This window comes from Lissotriton vulgaris, chromosome 3_2 (genome assembly GCF_964263255.1).
Source record: "Lissotriton vulgaris chromosome 3_2, aLisVul1.2, whole genome shotgun sequence".
Taxonomy (NCBI): Eukaryota; Metazoa; Chordata; class Amphibia; order Caudata; family Salamandridae; genus Lissotriton; species Lissotriton vulgaris.
The window spans coordinates 50,434,242-50,457,138 of record NC_141690.1 but is presented as its reverse complement, the minus strand read 5'-3'; positions in this window follow the sequence as shown (position 1 = coordinate 50,457,138).

Sequence of the window (22,897 nt, the reverse complement as noted above, 5' to 3'; positions counted from 1 at the left end):
GTTTTTGAGGTCGGTGGGGTCCGCTGTAGGTTTTTTCAGTAGGGCGCTGAGCTCGGCATGCTTCCAGCTCTCCGTGAAGGTGGCGGTGTTGAAGGAGGTGTTGATGACGTCTCAGAGTTGGGGTGCGATGGTGGAGTCGGCCTTGTTGAAGACGTGGTGGGGGCATGGGTCGGTTGGAGATCCGAAGTGGATGGTGTTCATCGTGCGGGCTGTGTCTTCGGTGGTCACCGTGGTCCAGGTGCGGAGGGTGGCGGTGGGGTGCGTTGGTTCGACAGTTGGGTGCGTGGATGGTGCGCCGAAGCTGTTGTGGATGTCGGCAATCTTGCGGTGGAAGTACGAGGCCAGGGAGTCGCAGAGATCCTGTGAAGGAGTGATGTCGTTGTTGCTGGTGCTGGGGTTGGAGAACTCCTTGACGATGTTGAAGAGTTCCTTGCTGTCGTGGGCATTGTTGTCCAGTCGTTCCTTCAGTGATTTCTTCTTGGTGGTGCGGATGAGCTGGTGATGCTTGCGGGTGGCGTGTTTGAGGGCGGTCATGTTGTCCGCTGTCTTGTCGAGGAGCCAGGCTTTCTCGAGGGTGTGGCAGGTCTTCTTGGAGTCCTTGAGTACGTTGGTGAACCAGGGGGCCTTCTTGCTTCTGGGTCTGCTGGGAGGGTTCTTCAGTGGTGCGAGGTTGACGGCGCAGGCGGTCAGCCACTGCATGAAGTTAGGGGCTGCTTCATTGGGGTCCGTTGTGCTGGCAGGTGGGTTCTGGCTGAGGGAAGTGGTGAGCTGGTCGGCGGTGATCTTGCTGCAGCTTCGGTGAGGAACCTGTTGCGGGTGGTGGTGGGTTGTGTTTTTTCTGAAGCTGAAGTGGACGCAGCTGTGGTCGGTCCAGTGGAGTCCGGTGGAGTGGCTGAAGGTGATGTGCTTGCTGGATGAGAAGACGGGATCAAGCGTGTGGCCGGCGTAGTGGGTGGGGGTGTTGACCAGTTGCTTGAGTCCGAGGTTGGCGAGGTTGTCCAGCAGGGCGGTGGTGTTGCGGTCCTTGTTGTTCTTCAGGTGGAAGTTGAGGTCCCCTAGGAGGATGTAGTCGGCCGAGGGGAGGGCGTGTGGGCTGATGAAGTCCGTGATGTCTTCGCTGAATTGTGTGCGTGGTCCCGGGGGTCTGTAGATGAGGGTGCCTCTGAGGGTCGTCTTTGGGTCGGTGTGAATCTGGAAGTGGAGGTGCTCGGCGGCGGCAAATGTGTCGTTGGAGTCGGTCGTGATGCGGATGATGTTTTTGTGGACAATGGCGATGCCTCCTCCGGTTCATCCAGGTTTCCGTGAGGAAGGCACTGTCTGGTGATGTTGTGTCGAGGAGGTTCCAGAGTTCCACGGCGTGTCTGTGGACGGAGCGGGTGTTGAGCAGGATGCACTTGAGGTTGTTGCTGGTGTTAGGCAGGGCAGGTTCGGAGGCAGGTGAACTTGCAGGTTCTGCAGGCGAACGGTCCGTGAATGCATTTCGGGGCGACCTGGCAGCAGGTGGGGTTCCGGCCGGCATTGAGTGCGTTGAGGGCAGCGGCATCGTAGTCGTCTTGCATCGGTGGGGGCCAGGGGTCCTGGCGCTGGGCGCGGTCCAGGCGCGGACGGGCGCAGACGGGCTTGCCTTTGGCGCGCCATCGGCGCACATTCGGCACACCCGCAGCGCGTGAACTGCCAAAAATGGCGAGTGGGGGCGGAGCGAGGGAGGAGCAGCTGGGAGGTGGGAGCGGGTGGCGAATGGGAGAGGGACCAGGTGGAGAGGGGGCGGGGCCGCGGGGGAGCAGCGGCAGGGAGTGGGGAACGGCAGCTGAAGCGCTAGGGGGTCAGCTAAACAAACAAAGGCAGGGGGATAGCAGCGGACAATCAGGGGCACAGCACAATAACAGAGGCAAAAACGGCAGAAAATACAGAGATACCAATTACTAAGGCAGAGATACGAACAATCAGGGGCACAGCACAATAACAGAGGCAAAAACGGCAGAAAATACAGAAATATAATTTACGAAGGCAGAGATACGAACGTTCAAGAGCAGATTCAGGGGCACTGCGGAAGCAATGTGGCAACGAGCAGGCGGTGGCAGCAGGGGGACCGGGTGACCTCGGGAGGAGCCACGCGGCGGGTTGAGCGACCGGCACTGACGAGGTCAGGCTGGTCACAGCTCCCAGTTGCACGGCCGATTCCTTAAGTGCCCAGTGGGAGGGAGGAGCAGCTGGGAGGTGGGAGCGGGGTGGCGAATGGGAGAGGGACCAGGTGGAGAGGGGACGGACAGAAAATACAGAGATACCAATTATGAAGGCAGAGATACGAACAATCAGGTGATCTGCTAGACTTAGTGATGGGAGTCAGGGAGAGTTACCGGACAGAAGGGCTTGGGCGTGAGCAATTATGCTCAGGCTGCGGCGGAAAGTTTTGTTTGTGCAATTTTCATGAAACGGGCGAAACTGCATGTTAATTTGACGTTGGCCCCATTGAAGCACGCCTTAATGCATGTCTGCAAGACCGGATATGCATTTCATTTATATGCGGTTTTAACAGCTCTCTCCTCTCCCGGTCTAGAGACTTGCATATGCATAGAAGATGCAGCATATCTTCTTTAGTTTCGCCACATAATCTATATAGTGTATTTGCGATTGTACGTTTCCAGAGGGGCATGTGGGGTTTGACAGGTAAAATCCCCATCCTCAGTGCCAAGAAGCCTTCCTTTAATGGTCCAGAAAAGCTGGTGCCGAAATATGTTTGTGGTGAGCATTTTGGGTAGCTTTGTATCACGAACCAGCTGTGGGCCCTCTTATTTAGGCATTCCTTATAGTTTTCGGTAGAGACAAGCCTTGTCAACTTATTTACCAGATCTTTGACGTTATTAAATGGAAGACCTGACTCCCAAATGTTCTCCAGGGATAACATGCTAATCCCTGATTGAAGGTAGGCCTTGGCGGGGGAGTCGTTTTTCCTTGGTATTTCCTTCCATAGGAATGAGTTCAGCGATCCCGCCTCTGCGCTCTTTATTTCATACCAGCTTTTTACATACGCGGCCTTCCTGCTTATTGTCTGGCTGACTATTGCAAATTCGAGTCTTAATTGGGCTGGGGAGGTATATTTTTGGAAGCTTGAAGATTATTCTTAGGGCTTTGGCGACGTTTTATTCAGAGTTTCTTCATCCGTCCCTCGCATGGCCTCGCTGCTGTATGTTATCGTTGGTAGTAGCTTTGCGTGAAGCACTTCAAGCAGCCGGAGCAGGTTTGGTCCTGTTATTTTGTTTTTAAGATTTTTCAAGGTGATTGCTAGGAGGGTCCCTCATCTCTGAATCACCTCTTTTTGTTGGTCGTACGAACCATTCTCGTCAAAGATGATTCCTAGATATTTATAATTTTGGACGACTTCAAGTTCTCTCTCGCCCAGCTGCCATTTCAGTAGTTTTTTTGGATTGCGCTGGTTTAGCACCATTATTTTGGACTTTTCTAGGTTGATTTCTAACCCGTTTTTTTAGGCGAAGTTGTTTGTGGTGTAAAGCAACTGTTGTAAGACGACTGGTGTTTGGCTGATTAAGATCAAGTCATCGGCATACAATAAGTTTGAAAGATGGAGGCCTCCCAGTTTTGGTGCGTGATTTTTGCAATTGTCTAGGTCGGTTGAAAGATCAGCCATAAAAAGGTTGAATAGGGTGGGAGCCAAAACGCAGCCCTGCTTTAAACCTCTGGAGGTTGGGATCCACCTGGATACGATCGTACCGCTCCCCAGTTTTATTTGGACCCATGTCTCGGAATGTAATAGGATGAGTTGATTCAGGAGGGCGGGAGGTATTTCCCATCGAGCTAGCTTTGACCGTCGAAGGCGGCTTTGTAGTTGATGAAGCAAACAAATAATGGTTTTCTTGTTGCTTTTGTGGAGTCGGCTAAAAGCGAAAGAGCCAGGATGTTTGTAGTGGTTCCTATGTTTTCCTGGAACCCTATTTGGTTAATTGGGATTAGGGACTTTTCCCTTGCCCATTCCTGGAGTTCAGCCAGGATAAGGCCGGCTTAATACTTGGCCTCAATGTCAATAAGGGCAATGAGCCTGTAGTTTTTTGGGTCGCTCTTACAGCCTTTTTTGTAAATAGGGGAGATGAAGGAGCCTTTCCAGGATTCTGGGATTGTTCCTGTTCCGGTTATGCTGTCAAAGAGCGGTAGTAATGCGCTGGACCAGTACTTTCGATCTTGTTTGTATAACATTGGTGGCAAGCCGTTGGGCCCAGGAGCACCCTCTTGATGACTTTGCTGGATTCTGCCCTCAATCATTTTTAGAGAGGAGCTGGGTGGTGGGTTATTCCTGTAAAGGGGGGGCGGAGGTAATGCGGCATGAAAGTCAGCTGGTTTTTGCAAATTGCTTTGGGGGTCTGCGTTGAAATAGGATTGCAAGTGGTTTGTCCAAACATCCTCCGTTATGTGTCAGTTGATCCTGGGTGCCGATGGATTCTCAATGCTCTTGATCGTTTGCCAGAATTTTGCACTATTATTTGTTTTGGCATTGTGCAGTAGTCTGGCCCAGAGTGAATCTGTGTGGTCCTTTTTTGCGCACCAAATAATTTTCTTTTTCCTTGTTCGAAGTTTTCTTGGAGCATCTACGGTGCCCGCAGTTGCGCTGCTTTGGCAAAGGGAACGGATTGCTCTGTTTATGTCGCCCCTTAGTTGTCTTAATTCGGCATGCTGGCTTGATGACAAATGAGTGCACTGGCTTGTTTCCGCCCAGATGTTTTGTTTTAACTGGTCCTCTTTTTGTGCTTGTTGAGTAACGGCCGTTGGGGCTGGTTGGCCCAGAGCTTTGGAGAAGATTTCCCAGGCATGGACAGTGCTTCCTTCGATAAGTTTGATTTCTTCCCACAGTGTTTTTGCAGCAACTGAAAGCTTTTCTGGGTCGCGTATTTTACATCGAATTCTCTTGTGTTGGTATCTCGAGGTTGGATGGGGGTCTGGAAATGCATATGTTATGGCGGTTCTCTGGATGTCAAGAATGAGCTCTTGGGGTTGATGGTCGCTGTAGTCAGACACTAAAGTCTTTTACTAAGCCAAGAAGTGGGAGGTTGAGGAAGGTATAGTCGATTGCAGTATTAACTGAGTTTCTATGAAAAGTTGGGGCTTGAGGTCTATCCCCTGGCATGCGAGCGTTTAGTGCTATCATCAATAGACTTTCCAGTTCTCTATGCAAATCCTTTGAGACTTTTGTTGGTTTGCCCGTCTTATAGTTGTCCTGGGAGACGATCCCCCATGCTCGATGTTTGTCGTCTTCTGGGTTGCAGTCGTCTGCTACCTCCCCAAGGAACATGTTGAAGTCACCTGTTAAAATGTAGCTCGAACCTTCGTCCTCCGTTATTAGCTGGGTAAGTTCGAGTTTCAGCTGCCTAGCACTGATCCTCTTGCTCTGAGGGTGAATATAGATGTTTACCAGAGTAATGTGATCTTGGTTACTTTGGCCCTGCATTTCAAATTGGGTTGCCATTATTTCAAGTGATGTAGTGTTTTTGCTCATGCATTCTTTCCCTGCAGTTATGGCTTCGATCGAGGCGTAAACGGTTAGTCCTCCTTAGCGGTGACCGTAAATTGATTGTCGGGCTGCAGGAAGATGGTAGGTCTTGTGGCCTTGGAGGTGTAAAAGGTCCTCCAATCAGGTTTCCTGTAGGAGAACTAGGTCGAACTTTTGGAAGTATGACAATAGTGAGGGGTCCTTGATTTTGGTCCCGAGGCCATTGATGTTCCATGAGCAGAGTTTTAAGTTCCTTTCCTTGTTTCCCTGTTCAAGGATAGGTCATGGAATATCAGTTCTTAAATTTATAGTTTGGATACCCAGGACCAGTCGGTTGGGGGCGGGTTTCTTCTGGCAATTCCCCACCCCCCAGTTGGGGGGCTGAGTCCGTCTGGGCCTGAGACCGAGGTGCTGCGGGCCCCCTTGAGGACTGTGCTGATTTGATTGTGTTCAGTCCGGCTACTTGGTGGCCTCTTGTTGGGGCCAAGTTGGTGGTGGAGCAGTGGGGTGGGGTACCCAACTGGTCGCAGCTGATGCACTCGGATCCCCCATTCTTGTTGTTGTAGATCTTCGCTGAGGATTCTTCCTGCCAGCTCGGGTGTTGCCCATTCGGTCTTAGTTGCCTCTTGGTCCGAGAGATGCTTAAAGGTTTCAAATTCTACTGACAGCAGGTCTTGGGTTTTAATCCCGGCCAGACTTCTGATTGCTTTTAGAATTTGGAGAATGTTGCCACGGTTTAGGATGTCCCTTCTACCTTTGGACTTGTATTCTGGGACAAACAGAATTGTTTGTGAAGTTGCTTGCTGACATTGGTTTGCTGAATTGCTGCTGCCTAGGTGATTGCGGCCCTGCTCCTCGGTCGGTTTCGTTTAGGTTTTTTCTGTTTTGTTTTCGTTTTGGTGGGTTCACTCCCTGTGGTAAGGTTGATCGTCAGTGTTGGATAAGGGGGTTGTGATTGTTTCAATTGTTGCTACTAAATTTGGTTGGGCGGTTGAGAGTTGATGTTGATTGGTGTCACCTACTGCAGGGTGTCTGCCCATTTTTTGGTCATCACTTCCATATGTACAAGGCTTATGGCTGCAAGTCGCATTTTCTCGAAGATTTATTACGTATTGATTGTGACCCTTTGGAGAGTCCTCTACTACTCGTACCGGGCTTCTTGGTGTCTGGGTGCTGGTTGAACCTTGGTCCAGCTGTTGGGTTTTTGGCGTGCCGAATTCTTTGAGCTCCTGCAGAAGGCCATTCTGGGAGTTTGGTGTGATTCGGAAGTATGATTTTATAGGTGAATTCTTGTACCTCCCTTTCCTCCTTTGTTTCCTTCGCTGCTTGGAGGATTGTCCTTTGTTCTGCTCAGCCTTGCCTTCTAAAGTTGTTGCTTCATGCATTTTTGGCTGGCTGGTGGTTACTGCCATTAATTCCAGATGCTTGACCTCAACACTCCCTGGAGGTTTAGAAGGAGACGGGTTGGATGCTTTGAGGGAACTTTTCGTTCCGGTTTCCAGGCCGTGGCCAGCCTCTTGGGGGGTTTGGTCCGTCAGGTGAGTTACTTCTTCCTTTATTCTTTTTCCTTGACCTTTGCTGAGGCTAAGAGAGTTACAGTTGATGGGTGGGTTGAGGTCTTGGGTGGCTGATTCTTGTGCCTCTTTATGTGGCCTCATCTTGGGGCCGGTTTAGGAGTTGGTTGCTGGTCCTCTAATGCTGGTATTTGCGCTGTCACTGTCGGGTTTCAAACTTGGAGCTATGGTTTTCAGGTCAGTGAGGAGATCACTCATCACTGTAGGTAACATGGCAATTTTTTCCACGATTAGGTGGCAGGTGCAGCTTGGTGGAAGTATGGTTGCATCTCGTTGGGCTCTTTCGATAAAGTTGTTCATATCTGAGAGTTTGCTGTCAATGCTGGTGACGTGTAATGCCAGACAATTGAGAAGGATATGCTGGATGTCCATTTTATCAGAGTGGTATTCCAATGCTTTGGTGGAGAGTTGCATGGTGTTTAAAAGGGAGACCCATATACCTGATTCGCTCGGCTGAGTGTTTACGTCGGCCTTTTCGGAAGTAATTCCCGATCCTTGAGGGGCCGCTACTTTCTTATCCTCAGATGTATAAGTGGTGACAAGGTGTTCCCATTCTTCCTTTGTGAGGGAAGCGATGTTGGTGCCTCCTAGAGTTGTGTCGTCTGGATCGCCCTCCGTGTTGGCCGTTGTATGGAACCGCTTGGGTTAGGGTACTAAGGGTGAGAGGGAAATCCGTTACGCCCGCGGATTTTGCGGATTTTTGGGAAATCCGCAATCTGCGAATTTTGCGGATTTCACGCAAAATCCGCAAAAAAAAATCTGCGGACGTAACGGGTTCAAAAGTTGAACCCCCACTCATGGAACTATTTTACAATGGCGCCAGCGCCGTTGTAAAATAGTTACAAAGTTAGCTTGCACAGAAACCACTAGATAAAACGAAGCAGGTGCTGCTTTATTTTATCTAAGTGCTTCCTGTGCAAGCTAACTTTGTAACTATTTTACAACGGCGCTGGCAGCTTGCTGGCGCCATTGTAAAATAGTTACAGCTCACAGCTCACTCAAGGGACCCCTGCACCCTTCGGGGCGATTGCATAGTAACACACACATGGTCGCTCGAACTAGTTGATGCTCAAATTCAGTGACTCATTCATTAGCCCAAAAACAATCGTGAGCGTCGTCGGGCTGGACAGGTGTGCCTTCTTCCCAAATCTACCTTGGAAAATCAGCTGGAATGCTGGATAGGCTTTGCATCCTTGACTTTCACAAGCGCAATACCCGTGCTGTTCCTGTGACCAGGAGCTTCTTTCTCTTCATCTGCTGAACTCATCTTTCTCTGACCTTTTATACACACAAGAGGCACATACCCTACTGGGCACAATGTGTTCGCACGGGTTTCTGCAAGGTCGCGAGCGTTTTGTACAATTTCGCAATTTGCGAAATTGTACAAAACCCTTGCGAACTTGCAGAAACCCGTGCGAACATAAAAAAAAAAAATACGCGAGGATTCGCGGATTTTGCGGATTTTCGCAATCCGCAAATTCGCAAATCCGCAAATTCACGGATTGCCAATCCGCAAAATCCGCCCATGCCTATAGGGTACTTCAGAGTGGGGTTCCGCCGGAGCGAGCTTCGAGAGCTTATAATTTGTGTTGTTTCGGGGTGGGTGAGTGGTTCGCTGTCAGCTGTCTAAAGGCTGTTTCTTTCTTGTTGTCTTTACAATCCTGGTTGTGATTGTTCTTATTGAGTTTGTGATTGCAGGCAGTGGGGTTGAAAAAAAAGGATTTCAGAGGTTGTAGGGGGATTAGCTCTCTGGTTACCTTTGTGTCTGTTTTGTCTTCAGATGGGGAAGTCATGAGGCCTGTGAATTGTAATACGTCTGACACTGCGGGAGAAAAAGCAGAGGGTCCTATGACTGGAGGGAGGCTTGTATGCTGGCGAAGCAGTACTGTAATTTCAGGCTCTAGAGGGATCCCGGGTGGTTTTGCTGGTATTTCATCTTCTTGGAGAGACTGGGAATCTGGTAAAGGTGGTAAAAGCGTGGTTTCGTCGCTTTACAGGGACTGTTCTGGGGCACCCTCTATAGCTTTTTCCGAGTTGATTATGGCGGGTACAGTAAATGTCAATGGTCCCGTTACATCTTTTGCAGGCCCTATATTTGAATTGGTCGGCGTGTTTGAGGGGCTGTGTCTTCTCTCCCCTGGTTCAGTTGATAGGATGAACAGGCCGGTGTCAGATAGGACCGGTGAGGCTGGGAGGTTTCCAAATGCGCCTTCTGGTAGCTGAGGGTGTAACGGGGAGGGGAGATTTGGTTGGTTGTTGATGTTGAGATGGAGTAACGCACCTGCGTCTTTGATGAAGGAAAATTTGGAATAAATTTTAGGTTGAAATTTATTTTTCCCCTGGGGCGCAGGTTGCTTCCCAGTAGTTCTAGTGTGGAGAAGTGTGGCTCACCGGTTAGAGGCGGCAGACCCAGAAGCAGAGGTCGGCCCTGGACCAGGGTTCAATTCCCGACGCGGCAGGGTACGGAACCAATGTCAGAGGGCTCGATAAATCTCACCTCGGTGCCTCTCTAACCATGGGTCCCACGCTGCAACTCTGGGCAATAGCTTGCTTAATCTCCACAATGGCCCCCTCGCTGCCGGGGATGCCTGGCTTCACCTTGGGGATGCCCAATAGGGACCATCTCACAGGGAAAGCCAGGACGGGTTCCCCAGCGGCACACAGTGCCAAGAAACCCTGGGGTGAACGTGCGCTCAACATATTCATACTAACATAACATAACATAACATAACATAACATCTAGATCTAGGTCAACTAGCAGGATGTCTGGCGTTCCTGGGGTGGTGGCGGCCATACAAGTGTCCTTTTCCCGCCCAGTCGGGGTGATCGGAGTGAACGGAGTTTGGGTATTGTTCTCGATCGGCTCGTTTGGAGCCTTAGAGTTCTTAATTTTCTGTTTCCTGGTATTGGTGGTGGAAATTGTAGCTCGCCTCACCTTGCCAGGCCTCATTGTCGACTTGGCACCCTGTACGATGGGTTAGGTTGGAGTGATCGGCAGGTTTCGGGTGATTCGTCCTTTGCTGCCTTTTCATTATAGTTTCCTAGGTGTTAGGTATGTGTTTCAACGTTGTGCTTCCTCCTAGTTGACGATGGATTAGCAGTTTTGGCGGTGATGCTGGTGCTGACAACGATGCAGTCAGTTTTGGGGTAGTTTTTGGAGGGTGCTAAACAAATTTTTTTAAGCAGTTAAGCACAACTTTGTGTTTCTTTGTATTGCTTTCGGTGGACTACATTTGGCTCCTTCTTTCTCTTTGGAGTTTGAGAGGTCTTTATTTGTGGGTGGATGGTTAAGGACGGTTGAGGATGGTTAAGGGCTGCCTGCCTTGCTGGTTGCTAGTTGCCTGGCCTCTGGGCGCCTTGCGCCGTGCTCTTTTACACCTTTACTCCTTTACTCCTTTACACCTTACACCTTACACCTTACAGGTGGTCAGGGGGTCGGGGGAGCAAGGGGCAAGGAGTAGAATGCAACTGGCGGGTGCGTCCTCCGCCGCCCTGATTCACCCTGTTCCGGCTCGGAGCCCAGGTCAATGTCCCGCGGCTCCCCCTTGCACCTCCTCACCTCACCTCCTCTCATGGAGCAGCACGATGCGGCGCAAGGATTGCTGGAGATTGCCAGTCGTAGCTGGTGGCTCGTAGCTGCAGCTTGCAGCTCGGGACTCTCCCCCCTGCGGTGTCTCCGTCTCCGCCGCTGCCCTCGCGGGAGGGAGGGAGGAATGTCGGAGATGAGGAAGGTAAGTGGAGCTCTTGGAGGGCTCGGTCTCGATCTCGATCTGGTTCTGCTCTGTCTGTGAATAGATGTGAATAGATGTGAAGAGGTAGCGCGGGGCAACACTCTGCAGTAACTCTATGGTGCAGTAACCCCTTGGCTCCTCAACACCGCCTCTCTTCTCCGTCGCTGCTCACTCCAGGTGCTCACCCCAGGTGGCGCGGTAGGCAGACGAGCGGGGCACTTGGGGTAAAATCCGCAGCCTCCACTAAAACTTCTTTGGCCGCCTTCGCCTTCGCGGGTTCGACCCGGCACACACTTTGCAGCTGTCTCTCATGGCAGCTGCGCTCGTCGCCTTGGACCGTTTTGGGACCCTTCATGCACCCGTGTCTCAGCCACCTTACTGCCGCTTAGGGGCCATCGAGGGGGTCCACAGGAGTCCTCGAGAATCCCCTCTGGCTGGCCTGAAAAGCCAAGAGTCGGCGTCAGGGCAGGCGTCAGGGCAAGCCGGGAGCAGGGAGCAGAGCTGAGCGGAGCAGGGCGGCGGTAGGCTCCTTTGCTACTTGCGGCTTCGCTGGTCTCACGTTGTGCAGCGGGGGCTCACTGGAAAACCCGGAACAGGAACCAAAGAGCATTCAGGGGGGGGAGTAGAAAGCCACTCTTATAGAGGGAGAGACATGTACACACTGACCTAACCGGTAATAGTTTAAAAGAGCCCCAGCATCACAAAATGGATGCTGCAACCACAGACATGGGTCTGACCTCCTGCTGCTGGATGAAACTCCGGCATGGGAGGCCTGGACACAGGGAGTTGTACCCACCTCCCAGACAGGCTATAGTGTATTGGGGCTGGGTGGGTGCATTCGGAGAATGCTTTTCAGACAGTGCTAGGGGCACACTTGGTGTCCCTGTGCATACCCTATGTCAAACCAGTTGCTGGGGCACTTAGCCCCTGCTCTGGCGCGAAACTGGACAAAGCGAAACGGTGTAGCCACCCCCCACCCTGGATCCTCTCATAGGTGGGTCCCCAGAGTATGTCCAACCCCCTAACTTAGTATAAGTATCAGACCCCAGTCCTTAGGACTTCAGATTATTACTGGATGAAATTCTGCAACATATATCCAGGAACCTCAACATTCTACACAAATAGAAGATGGAAGAATCTCCCTTGGGGTCAAGGAGTGACTCCCCTGTTCAAACAGACACCATAGAAGCATCTTGCCTGTCTGCATTTCTGAGGCTCCCGCCGGACCCCGAAGTATTTGTGACTCAGGACTTGGACTTCTTAGAGAACGACACAAGATCACAGCAAAGCTGAGACCCGCAGCCCTCAAGAGTGAAATGGGACCTTAACTCCTGGACACTGTGCCCTTTTGCTAGTGCATCTACTTCCTGAGATTTCCCAAAGTTGTGCATTGGGCTACTTGTAGTCCAAACCCCAAGCACCAACTGCACCAAAGATTGTGAAGCTACACTCCACAAGTGTTCTGTGAGCCCACTTCTAGCATTTCTGCTCCAGGCCCCTTTGTGTTCAATTGTCTGTCAACTGGTGGGTCCCCATGAAGGTAACTCTTCTTTTCCTTGGAATTCCCTGGTTGCTCCAGATGTGCCCTGACTCCCCTCCAAAGGGTTAGTCCCTAAGACCTTTCTGGTTTGCACCAAAGCCAATCTCTACTGTCTGCGTGGGTTGCTGTTGCCAAGGCTTGTTGGATCCAATCCGGAAACCGGCACGGCAGCACTCGACATTCTTTGTGGAACAGCTCGAATCCAATACCTGGTTGTCATTGACACCTCTTGGTTCTCGTGACTTAAGAGTCAAGCTTCACCTTCTTCACCAGAATTCACCCAATATTGGTGGGCATCCGCTCATAGCCTGTGGCCCAGACTCTGTCCCCTCTGCTGTTAGGTTCATCACATCTCCGAACCACCCTTGAATCCACCTGGACACTTTCCATTTGGTCGCCAGCAGCATTTTGCAATTGCTCGTCATTGAAATCAACGTCGAAACCTGACCTGAAAAGACACCTATGCACCCGGCTTCCCTGGGTGAGGTAACTCAAGTACTCCGGTGCTCCTGTGGGTGTTGAATCTAGAAACTCCTAGTTCTAAAGGGTTTTGCTCTAAGTCCTCTTCTAAGTGACCTTAATGTTTACATTTCCAACCGTGACTTTCCCCCTAGAAGGTATTGATGATTTGCAGCTGTTTTTAGACACTGCAAGCGTCCCCCGTGGGTCCCCTGTGTCACTACCTTGGGTGGTTCCTGGTGGTCCCAGCGGTTCTAAACGCTCTAGGCCATGGGTACTCACAAACTTTCTCTCGGGGACCAAATTTACAGTGTGGTTTGTGTCCGAGGGCCGCACCGGTGGGCGCGGGATCAGTGGGTGAGGGTGCGGGCTAGATCAACAAAAAAACTATGACCATGAGGTTGATCACAGGTCCCTGCAGCGGATGCCTTCGTCCACTGAGCCACCAGACCCGGCATACACACATCTCTCTCCCTCCCTCACTCTTCTCTCTCGCTCTCTCTCCCTCGCTCTCTCTCCCTCCCTCCCTCTCTCTCTCTCTCTCCCTCGCTCTCCCTCCGTATTCCGCTCCCTCTCTCCCTCCCTCGCACCCTGTCTAGCTCCATCTCTCCCTCTCTCTCCCTCCCTCTCTCCCTCTCTCTCTCTCTATCCCTCCCTCGCTCCCGCCCTCCCTCGCTCCCTCCCTCCGTCTGTCTATCTGCCTCTCCCACTCCCTCTCACTCCCTCTCTCTCTTACTCACTCACTCCCTCACTCACTCCCTCACTCACTCACTCACTCACTCACTCTCTCTCTTCCTCTCTCCCTCACTCTCTTACTCCCTCCCTCTCTTCCTCCCTCCCTCCCTCGCTCCCTCTCTCGCTCCCTCCCTCTCTCCCTCCCTCTCTTGCTCCCTGTTTCGCTCCCTCTCTTGCTCCCTCTCTACCTCTCTCTCCCTCGCTCCCCCTCTCTCTCCCTCGCTCCCACCCTCCCTCGCTCCCTCCCTCTGTCTGTCTCTCTCTCATTCCCTCTCTCTCTCTCATTCCCTCTCTATCATTCCCTCTCTCTCTCACTCCATCTCTCTCACTCCCTCTGTCTCTCATTCGTCTCTCTCTCCCTCCCTCCCTCACTCCCTCTCTCCCTCACTCCCTCTCTCTCCCTCACTCCCTCTCTCTCACTCCCTCCCTTGTTCCCTCTCACTCTCTCTCTCTCGCTCTCTCTCTCACTCCCTCTCTCTCTCACTACCTCTCTCTCTCACTCCCTCTCTTCCTCCCTCTCTCTCACTCCTCTCTCTCACTCCTCTCTCTCTCACTCTCTCACTCCCTCTCTCTCTCCCTCTCCCCCTCTCTCCCTCACACGCTCTCTCCCTCTCTCCCTCCCTCCCTCTGTCTACCTCCCTCTGTCACCCTCTGTCATTTTACCCTGCCTGTGTGTCAGCCTGGGCTGAGACAGCTTCCAGGCGCACACACACAGCCTGCACCCAAGCACTTCACAGGTCATTAAAGGCCATTTGCATGCTAATGAGGCTTTGTTGTATTTCACCTCATCTTAGGCCCACTCTGGCTATGCGAGAATCGCCCGGCCCCCAGAGAGCAGCAGAGACTCTAAGAGTCGCGCTACAGCAGACACACTTTAAAAAAAAAATAATAATACATGTGTACGATGTTTGCAGGGTCCGCCGGCCGTTAAGGAAGGCTTGCCGGGCCGCCCCCGGCCCGCGGGCCGTACTATGAGTACCCATGCTCTAGGCCTTGTATCTATGTCCGTTGCGGTTCTTATACCACTTTCTTAATATATGTTTTGGTTCACCCTTAGGGCTCAATTTATATTGTGCGAATTCACTGTGTGCTAATTCAATTTACTGAATGTACTTTTGCCTCTAGCCTCATAAAGAGACTAGAGGGATGAGTTTAGAATAAATACATATATTTTATATATATACCTGGCGTGGTTCTCCTTTTATTTGCCCATTCATGAGATTATAGACTGGTAAAAGTATCTGCTTTACATTCCTTCAAGACTTAGTCTGAAGGCTGCTCTCCACAGCTACCACTAGGATAGCTTCCTATAGGTTGTATTTAAACTTACCATCAATAAGGGTCATTTGGTGTGGTGCAAGGTGCCCACTAGAATAGTGGACAGCATATGCCAAGCCAACTTTTCACTTGTGCTGTTAGGTTTTGCATGCCCTGGGAGTGACAAACACCCAAATTCATTGTTCACTCCTACGAGGCCTACTCCTTTTGTAGCTTAACATTGGAAATTCCGTAATATCATCTTAAGGTATAACTCCGAATTGGAAAGGAGTAGCTGCATCATGTTTTATTTCTTTGGCATGGCATTTATAAATCTTTTTACTGGTAAAGTTGGATTTAACATTACTATTTTAGAAATGGCACTTTTAGAAAGTGAATATGTCTCTGCTGTTATTTCTCTGTGTGCCTGTGGCCTGTCTCCAATAGACATCTGGGGTGGGCAACAGCTACACTTTGTGCATTCTCTCTAGACAGCCCAAAACAAGGAGGGTTAGTTGTGTCTGCATACTCATCTGCATTTTGATGTCTCTTTCTAAGCAGGACGGGAGGTCGGAACTGACACCTGAATAGGCAGTGTTGTGCTTCCCACACGAAGGGATGATTACCTTCTACTGATAATCTGGAGCCAGGGCTTAGACGTAAGGGCCTCTGGGCACTTTAAAAACCCTTCTTTGAGTCAACTCCACTTCAAAGGCACAAGTGGGTATACGTACTGAGTGTCTGACCCTACCAGGATAGTACACTACTGGACCATCAAAGATCTCCCAAATACAGTGCAACAGCCCCTGGACTCTGCCATCTGTAAGTCCTGCCTTGCCTAGAAGTGCCAATCCAGTTCTGAGACCTTGGAAGTGCTTGTTTCTGTCTTAAACCAGCAGAATCCATGCATCAATGACTTTGTGCAGATCCAGACTGAAGCATCACCCTTCGATGCCTGCACATCTACTGTTAGCTGATATCACTTCCTCAGACTGCATGACTCGACAATGATGGACTGCGTGGCTTGTCGATGACATGTTGCCTGCATCACACAGAGGTTTGTCAACAAGACTTTACTGACTGTGGATTCGAACTGGTGCATCGTCTGCATTCACAGGATCAAAGACGACATATTGCCTCCTCTATTTCCTGCATCTTGTCCTCTACGTTGACACTTCCTCCATCCCATGCACATTTTCAGCAGGACCTGCGTGAGTGCTTTAGCCACACTGCCCTTCATTGCAGTCAGTCTTGCCTTTGGAATTACACCAGTCTAGTGTGACAAGAAGTGCCTGGTTGGCGTTCTATAACTTTAAGCACTATCTGTTCTGCTCAAGGAGTTTGCAGCTTTTGGCGAGTCCGCGCTCTTCAGAGGAACAAGGAATTCCTAAATTCCGCCATTTGGGCATGAAGCGGAGTTTCTTTTTCCATTTGCACGCTTGAGTTTTCTTTTTGGTGCTCAACTGTGAGTTCCAAGACTCTCAGGCCACTTGGGAGCATGTGCAAGAATTCTCACACCCGCTAAAGCGCTCCAGTGAGACTTCGTGCTCACTGGCAGGGCTTTCCAGACAGGACAACACCAATCAAGCATTCTTAGATCCGACTGCAATCACAAACGGAACGGTCAAATGCCTTTTCTGCTTGAGAAAGCAACTGAGAGGCATTTGGAGTAGATTTTATTCTCATACTTGCTGTTGAAATGGGTTTCTTTGTGCGAGAAGCCATTTTTCGGAAACTTTTTTATCAAACCAGAAGTAAGAGCCCCAGAGAATCCAACTTCCTGTTTCTGTCCAGCAGAATCCTCCCAGTGCATTGTTCCTCTCCTGGTCCCGTTTCATTGGTATTTGGAGCTGGAAGGTTCCCTCTCCTTGTCTGCTGCATGTATATAATTGGATTTAAGGACTTTGTTTTTGAGATATCACACGTAAGTAAAAAAAAATGTGAATAAGGGTGCTGTTTGGTTGACTGAGGGCATGCACCTGGATTTATTTGTACTTTTATTTGATTTTTAAAATGTACTGTGATGGGCGGCCTGCAGTTTTAGTAGGGTCCTAGTTTTTGGTGCATAAAATGTATCTTCTTCTTTTGTTAAGGAAAAATGTTGCACAGTTCAGTACATTTTCTTCTACATGTTTTTTAATAGGATTGTACTATTCCTTGATTCAAGTCACTATGTAGCCTAGTTTGCCAATGGGCCTTCCAGCTAGTAGGCCCTGTACTCTTTCTGTGGTGTCTGTGGAATTGAAACAAAATTTAGGCCATGGATTGTATTGGATTAAAATATAAATTGTGGGGGAATGGCTTGACCGCAGCCCAAGATGGCTGCTTCATAGAGGAGCTCTGGTCCAAGCCTGAAGCATCTGATTGTATCCTGGTCCCTGTGGGACACATATCCTGCCCTAGGAGCTGGGGGCTGTTGGGGCAGCCCTGTATTTTTTCACCCCACTCTGGTCTCGTTGTTAGTCTCTGGACCCCTGATCTCACCAGAGGCCTTGAGCCGCTGCTGACGCAGCGCTTGCGTAACCCATCAGCCCTGCCTCCCTAAAGCTACCCTGGGACCCTTGCCTGTTGCTGGCGTGGATATAAGAACTACGCCTTGCCTGAGGACCCTGGTGGTGCAGTGGGGGGGGGTGGCCCTGCAGGTGGTGAGTCTCAAGACAAGCAAGCAGAGTATTGGGCTGCTGTGGGGGCCCACGAAGAATAGCCGAACCCTGTAATGTTACTTGGGACCCAGCACTCGGAGTTGGAGTCTTGTCAGAGGCAGCCAGCCTGATCCCCGGAGCAAAGCAAAGGCCCATTGCCAAGGCCAGGAACTAAGGCAGATGCACTGTGGGACTGCACCCGCTTAGGCTCCTGATAAACAACCTGAATTGCCTGTGCTTGCAGACACCTGGACCTGTGTAAAGGCAGTGTATGTCTGGGCAGAGACTACTACGATTGGGAGGGGTGGCGGCAGGGGTTTGCTGCTTACTAGAGGTAGACTGGCCCAGGGGAGAGTAGAGGAAGGGTCCCTGGGCCTAGGATTGCCTGACTTCTCACTGCCACCCATCTAGTAGAGGGGAGTCCACTGGAGTTGAAGTAAGTGCGGAAGCTACAGGACCCTTAAACTTACCCCTTGCTCGAACCGGGTTATTCTGGGCCCAGGAATTTTTTGGGCTTTGGTCCTGGAGTTACACCGGAGCAGCCTTAGGACTGTGGTGGGCTCTCGGGCCTGGTGCAACTCTGTGAGGTATTCAGAGACTGTGCCCAGAGGAGCAGCACCCAAACAGGTGGACACCCTGTGATGGTCTGTCTGTGGGGAGCAGAAATACAAATCTATCAGAGGTGTGACTCCTGACTGGCAGCCCAGTTGAAGAGGTTTGGCAGTCTACAGGCCCTGTCCCACGGAACTATCTGGGTAAGACATGGCAGCATTTGGGGGAGAGGATGGTAAAACCTAAGGGCACTGGGTCTGCCCAAGCCAACAAGATGGATAATTAAACTATCCTGAAACACGCAAAAACAATGGAGGATGGGGGGCCGAGGAGCCCTCATTGGCAGCTATAATGGCGGTGATCAGGGATGTAAATGGTTCACTAGAACTGAAAATAGACTTAGTGTTGATCAAAGTCACCTGATCAGAGCAGACCTCTGAAAATTGAGTAAGAAAGTCTGAATTACTAGGACTCCAGTCGACAATGAAACACCTGGAGGCAACGGTGTTTACACCAACACAGCATGCTACACAGATGGCCAAGAGGCTGGAGGTTCAGGATGGTAGTGTGAGAAGAAACAACATAAAGGTGGAGGGGGTTCCAGAGGGGGCTGAGGGTCCCAGGTTTGATCTATTTTGAAAGACTTCATTGTAAACAAATTGCAGCCCAAAAGACTATCAATGTTCTGCTTCATTGAGTGGCCCATAGAGCTCCAGTGCCACCCCCAAAGCAGGGGGCCCCGCCTTGCATGACCATTGCAAGAATATTTAACTGTCATGACAGAGACTCAATCCTTCAAGCGGCCAGAGTGAAAGGGGAGATACACATCGATAATACCCGGATCAAATTCTTTACAGACTTTACTCTGCAAGTGCAGTGACAGAGGAGAAGCTTTTAACCGTGAAAAATTAAGTAAGAGCCAGGGGCTTGAAGTACATGATGCTCTTTCCAGCACGGCCCCTGGTCATAGCGGAATGGAAAACACAGCACTTTGCAGCGCCTGAGGAAGCCTGGGAGTGACTTAAGGGCTGGTGCAGAGTTGGCTGAGACAGAGATCCAGGCCACAAAGGAGAAGCAGGCAAAGGTGGTAAGGAGGCCGGATCCATGCAAAGCCAAAAACCTACAGAGTCATGATCCGAAAGCTCACACACGGACGATGGGGCTCAAGAAACAAAAGTAGGTGGGGTCACCAAAGAGGTTAGAATGAGTAGGTCTGATGATAGACCCTGATGCAGACCACAGATGAGTGCAGTAAAACTGAGACATTGAGGAAGAACTTGATGGGGACTGCGAGTCATGGGGCAACCCTATGGGGCACACAGAGACTGCCATCCATTAATGGGATCAGACGGGAGGGAGTGAAATTGTGTTTGTTTATTGATTATATTGGTAGGGTGAGCCTCTGTGACAGACACTCAGCAAGCAGGGTAGTTGGAGACTTTGCATCCACGTTTGCAGGGTGTTTTATGCATATGACATGTATCAAACATGGGGAGAGTAATAAGGCTACTGTTTGAACAAGATGTTTGGCTGAGAGAATCACCATTGATATTAAGGAAACACTTTGTACCATGTTTTGCAGTTTGGGTTAATTTGTTTGTTACTGATGCACAATTGTGAGAGCTTTGAAACTATGTTTGACAATGGCTATTTTACTGCATCTCTGTACATTGAAAACATCAATAAAGATTATTTAAAAAAAAAAAACAATCCTCTGTGGGATTTGTTCTGAATTAAATGCTTAAACAATTGTGCTCTGCTATCTCACAAGTTGCTTTACTGGAATATTTGAGGTTATGTCACTCTACTTTCAAAGAAGACACATTTTACTTTCCTCCTCATGGGTCATTCACTAGACTTGATCACATCTTTTTTGAGCAAACCTCTATCACAATGACTTACCAACACTGTCTTTGGCTTATGGTACTTTCTGATCATGTTCCCTTGATATCAGAGGTGGATTAGATTTCTCCTAATACTCCAGCCAACAGATAGAGATTTAATAACTTTTCTTTTTTCCTCTTCCTCCCTCTCATTTATCATTCAATTCTTTAACATGTATGACACCTCTAAAATATCTCCACAGCTTTTTTTGGAATACTTTTAAGGCAACTGCAATGGGATAAACTATGTTTTCTGCAAATGTCGAGCCTGAGATAAAGAACACTTTAAAAAATATATATATTTTTATTGAGTTCTTGGCAAAGATTCAACAGCATAATGATTGCAAACTATCCAAGAGATTTATAATCCCACAACTAAGTCTGAGCATGATCAACAACGGTGCATTTAAATCCCCCAAATAAGTACATAAAGGATAAAGGATTATATTTAAACATAAACATTATACTCTAAATATCCAGCACCGACCAGTATCTCAGTCAAAATAATCTTTCCAGATTTTAGTAAATTTACGCAATGCTCCCATCCTTTTTTCATACAAATATTCACTGTTCCTAACTCTCTTATTTTTTTGAAAGCACTCATCTACCGTTGGTATTATTTCTGTTTTCCAGTATTTAAGAATCAGAGATCTGGCAATTGCAACAATAATATACAAGAGCTTCACTAAGGAATCATCCAAATTAAGCTCCGGATCAACCCCAAGTATAATTAAATTATAATAACTAACAATCGTAAAATGTAAATATTGAGACAATATAGAAAACATATTTTCCCAAAATACCCTAGTTTTGGGGCAAGAGGCAATGATATGCGACCAATTAGCCAAGTCCGGTTGAGTGCATCTAAAGCAAGTGGGTGACGTATTACTATACATTTTTGACATGTCTGCAGGCGTGTAATACAAAAGCCATTTGCTACAGAAAAGCATACGTCTCCAGTTGGCGCCTCTAAGAACCGTGAAGTTAAATTTATTTAGGGTTTTCCAGGATGTATTTTTTAAGTTGATGCTTTCATGCTTTTGCCACTTTTTAATTGCTTTGGCACTTATATCCTCCTCCCTACTTTGCGCCAAACTTTTCCTCCATACTCCCGCCCTCTTAAGTACTGGGGACCAAAAAAGATAATTCGTTAAATTAGAAGTTTGACTTATCTGTGTTATGTCTATATAGCCCAATAACCTGTAAAGTGCCACGTATGAGCCCATAAGAAGGAAATTTCCATGTATTAACATAGACATCTCATCGAGAGTCAACCAAACTCCATGTTTAATAAAATTAGATAAGTTAGTGAACCCAAATCTAGCCCAATTGCGTATAGTATCTGGCTCAAATCTGGTCCCCATTCCAAAGGCAGCCTCTCTTAATGGAGTTGCTAAGGTCAGGAGAGATAGTGAGTACCTTTTCAGCATAACATCTCGCTTTTTTAGAAGCCAACTCAAATTCTTATATCTGACTAATTTGGGTAATTTAAAGATCGAGAGTGGAGAAGGAATCTTTGTTTCTTTACAAATTAAATCAAAGAAGAAATTAATAAATAATACATCTCTAGATGCTGGATATTTAAATCTGGAGAGATACTGTGCAAAATATGCATAGTACTAATCTTTCAAATTTGGTAAACCCAGTCCGCCTCGTTCCTTATCTGTGTACAGGGTTTCTATAGCTATTTGTGGGGTCTTTTTAGCCCAAAAGAAGGCTGAAAAAAGGGATTCAACTCTTGAGAAAAAATAGCCAGGAAGGGAGCAGGAGATGGTAGAAAACAAAAAATTGAATAGAGGGAGTATTGACATTTTATTTAATGCCACTTGGCCTAGAATGGATAAAGGCAGTGCTTCCCATCTTAAAAACATATCACGCACTTTCCGAATTAAGGGCTCAAAATTCAGCATATATAAATCACGTACCGAGGATGTAAAATATACCTCTAGATATCTTTTGGGTCTATTGCTAATAAATCTCTGAATATCTGGATGCAAAACCGGATTTGAATTACCGCAGACTATAATCTCGGTTTTCCTTTTATTAATACGGTACCCCCCCAAGGCCTCCAATTGTGTAAAAATAGAGAAAGTTTGTACTTGCGACTGCATCTCAGGTTTCAATAGTAGCATGATATCATCCGCGTACAATTTGATCTTGTCCATACCATCTATGGGCGGAGATATAACTTTACTTTTTCTTATTGCAAAGGCTAGAGGCTCAATAAAAAAAGCAAAAATGGGTGGGAAAAAGAGGACAACCTTGCCTCGTCCCTCTTTGAACTGGGATTGACCCTACCATCGATTTATTGATAAGTATATGAGCTTTTGCTCCCTGACACAGATTTTTAATTAAAGTAATAACTTGAGAAGGAATACCAAAACGATATAAAATGAAAAAAAGAGTGTCCCAGACTACTAAATCAAAAGCTTTTTCTGCATCTAAAAGAAGAACTAAAGCCGACACCTTACGTGTTTCAAAAAAATCTAATGCCTCTACTAAATAATGAGTGTTGGTAAGCAATTGACGGCCTGTGATGAACCCATTCTGGTCTGCATGCATTAACTGTGGTGCAACATTATTAAAGCGGATAGAAAGCAATTTTGTAATAATTTTGTAGTCTGAATTCAATAATGTTATAGACCTGTAAGAGTATGGATATTTTGCTTCTTTTCCTTTTTTCAAAAAGCTGACCACTGTTCCATCATAGAAGGAGGTCGGAATCGTAACACCCTGAAGCATCAAATTTACTAATAAAAGAAGTGCTTCAGAAAGACAACTAAAAAATTTGATAAAAAATTCCGCCGGAAGTCCATCTGGACCACAGTCCTTACCACGTGGCAGATTATTCACTACCGGCTCCAGTTCGCTAATAGAGAAAAATTACGCCATTACTTCTTGATCCGTGTTGGAAAGGGAAGGAAGGGAATATTTATCTAGAAACTCATTTAAACTGGATTGATCCATGATATGAGAGGAAGAATAGATGTTGTCATAATGGGACAACATAATTGCCCCTATTTCAGC